The sequence below is a fragment of the Gossypium hirsutum genome, chromosome D03 (assembly GCF_007990345.1).
Source record: "Gossypium hirsutum isolate 1008001.06 chromosome D03, Gossypium_hirsutum_v2.1, whole genome shotgun sequence".
Taxonomy (NCBI): Eukaryota; Viridiplantae; Streptophyta; class Magnoliopsida; order Malvales; family Malvaceae; genus Gossypium; species Gossypium hirsutum.
In genome coordinates this window covers 23,405,532-23,409,289 of record NC_053439.1, presented here as the reverse complement: position 1 = coordinate 23,409,289, position 3,758 = coordinate 23,405,532, and positions in this window count along the sequence as shown.

The following is a 3,758-nucleotide window of genomic DNA, read 5'->3' as shown; positions in this document are numbered from 1 at the left end:
ACATAAGACTTTTCGACTTGTAACGGTCTGAGGATTAGGACAGGTATGGAATTCAAGAACAGTAAGCATCAAAATGGTTTCAAGCGCAAAAATAGTTTGGCACATTGTATTGTTTCCTATTCTCCCCCCTTAGTGACCCTTACCTGCTTACCTCCTTATTTGTCCTTCTCTGACCTTTATTATTTCTCCATATAGGAAATCACAGCATAATACAACAACTATGACTAACTCAGGAGTTTTTTTATGCACTAATGAACGAGTTTTTCTACTTTTGTGACTTTGTCACTTTTTTTTTTCTTTTTCAATATATTTCTCACTCACGAATGCTTTTACTATTCAAAAACTTTTTCTACTTGTTTTGATTTTCTTTTGAATTTTTCTTTTGCTGCACATATTGGCTAACCTATAATCACTATATCACACTGGCCCTTCCTATTTCACTTTATTTCTAGAAATCTATAGTCGTGTAGTTTAGGACCAAAGAAAAAGGGTAAATACAAATTAACATTTTTGGCTCAGGTTTTGTATGAAGGTTAATAAAGAAGTGTTTTCTAGCTCAAATATGGGTACTAAGGATGAATAAACGGAGTTAGCTTTTTGGCTTTGGGTGTATACCAAAAAATGCCTTAGGTCATATCTGGGTATCTCAATATTCACAAATTTAATCAACCAAATAATCACAAATTCAACAATTTATCATACATACTAGCATGCTCGTTTTCCTGTATTCTCTATATCATTTGGTACATTTAATTCCAATGCCTATTTATAGCGTAATATATATAACTTAGTAGTATAATACTAAAAAATTTAAAATCATTTATTATCATACTAAATTTATAATGAATAGGATCAACCTATATACATGCTCCTAACCAATCACTTGTATTTCTACAAGCTCAAGCACACAATTGGCAATAAAATTAAAAGAAAAAAATAAAAATTGAAACAAATAACATAAAAATTGAAACAAATTTTCTATGTTACCCCCACACTTTAGATAACACATTGTCCTCTATGTGTAGCCCTGAGAAGATAAGGAAAGAAGTTACCTAATTGAACATGGTAGTTCCGTAAGCTATTGGTGGGTGTTTCTTCCTTTGATCATTGTAAGTTCTAAATTGTTGTGTTTCTTTCATATGGGGTTCCTGCATAGAAAAATTAAACAGAAAAATAATAATTTACTATTAATCCTACTCCTAAAATAAAAACATCAAAATTATCCTACAATTAATTATAGTCTTTTAAAAATAAAAGTTCAGTTTAGCCATCATATGAATTCTCAAAATGGGTGACCGCCCCCTTTCCATGGGTGCTTTCTCTTTCCTTGAAACATATCTTCGGAAGAGCCACCACCTGATGGATTTGCATGTCGGGTCTGGCTACGAATGATAAGACCTTTTGGCATGAAATATTGTGGCTGGAATGCCGCCTCATAATCGTCTTCTTCTCTTTGAAAGTCTCACTCAGTCACATTGTCCTCTTCTCCTCCTCCTTCTTCATTCATTGGCTCTTCGAATCTAGTGTTGAATGATCTGGATATATCCAAGTTTGATTGGTAGATTGGTTCTCTTATATTGTTTTTCTACGCAAATTCCTAAATTATTGGTCCTGTTTCTTGCATCCAGTGGATCATCCAATCTATTTTTACAGTCTCACTTATTATTTCTGTCTAAGTCTTTATCGTTGCTTTCTTTAATGATGTCGAGATGTCTATCTTCTACTTTGTTCTTTGGTTCCAATCCGTCATTTTCTTTCTTTGAAGCTTAACATATTGTGTGTACAGGGAATCTTTGATCAAACTCTTCGTTGGCTTAATGAATTGCTCATGGTCTTCCATTGTAACTTTAGCCTTTTTGCATAGAGCAATCACAAAGAGAGGAAACAAGACCCCAACTTTTTGGCTACTAATGCATCGCTTCATGTCTTGATGCATCCATCTCCTGACACATATATGTTTTTCTACAAATACTATACAACAAAATAGCTCGAAAAGTATTTACATTAGAGACATTCAATGCAGGGGCTATTCTAGTACAAATTAGTTTCAGCCACATCTTAGCTATTAGGAACATAATTGCTTGATTAAAATTAGTCGATAACTCTGTATCTGATCTATGGTTCCATACACCTCTCCCTTGAGTTAAATATTTTACAATGTCGTCCATATCTATGCTCCTATATGTATTTAAATCAGTTCTATCTAAGAAGTCCTTTGCATAGTATGGGACATTATAAAATTCACATATTTCTCTAGGAGTCACATGTACTTCCTTACCTCTTACCTATATAGTTTCCCAAATGTCACCATATGGTTTCTTTGATTCTTGATCTCCAAAAGATGCATAAAACTCCTAAACTACCGAGATCACTGTATTTTATTTGGGAGAGACACAAAATCACTCCCATCGATGATATCAGACCAATGTCCAAATCTCATTACATAAAACCATTGATGGTTTGAACCCTCGTTCTTGAATAAAAGTTTTTTCCTTGAAGTTCGAGAAAGTATTTCTCGACATTTAGATTTTGAAATTTTCGAGGGTCCGAAACTATCAAAGTCTCTCGTACAGTGGTCTTTCTAATTTTCTTAGGAGGCATATTTGTTACAATGTTCACTAGAAATACTAACAATTAAAAGGCAATATAAACAATAGAACAATAATTTCTAAGTTTAAGGATCAATAAGGAAATTTAACCCTCCCTATTTTTAGTGGACGGTTAAAAGTATGGGTTTGGTGAAAAATAAAGTTATTATTTTAGTAAATTAATAATAAAATGTGATAAAATTGAAGTAAAAGTCATCTCCTTCCCTTTTTATTATTTCACCACTGATTTTGCATAGAAGAGAAAGGATAACACATTTTTTAACAGCCAAGGTTCAGCCAAGCTTTGGTTCCCTGCATGTAAGTCATTTTTGATTCGTTTTTAGTAATTTCATGTCTTTTAGAATGTTGCAACTAGGTCCAGTTAATTCGTACCTTTGTTTTTAAAACTGTTAAATTTTATTAAAATTAGCATTGACGATATTTGGATGTTCATGATATTAAATGGAAGATTTGTTTTAGGACTATTTTTTAAGTGAATTTTTATTAGTTTTGCTTTTAAGGACATTATGTAAGTATGTTAAATTTAGCACGAAAATATTGTAATTTTCATGTGAAGGAATGCTGATTGTGGATGGAATTAGAATCGATTATGTGTATTGAGGCTTAAATGTGAAATTTTAATAGTTTCGATTTTAGGGACTAAATTGAATAAAATGTAAAAGTTTAGGGGTAATTTTATAAAATGTAACTAAAAGGGCTTAAATGCATAAACTTGATTTTTTTATGTGGTTTAAAATTAATTTAATTGAATTAAACTATACATTAGATCAAGAATCTCATCAACCAAAGGACTTATGAGAAAAAAAGGGAAAAATTACCAATTAGTCCCTGATAATTAAATTACTTTGAATTGTAATTCATAGAATTTCAATAGGTAAATGACATTCTATTTGTAATCTTGTATTATCATTCTTTAGTTAAAATGTTTGTATATAACTATTGTACGAATGCACATATGTGCCCCTATTTGTACTTCGATACCCCTGATTGCACATACGTGCCCCTATTTGTACTTCGGTACCCCTGATACGTGCCCCTATTTGTACTTAGGTACCCCTGATTGCACATGCGTTCCCCTGTTGTACTTGAGTGCCCTTGATTGCACATACATGCCCTTGTTTGTACTTCGGTACTTCTGAATGCACTTAC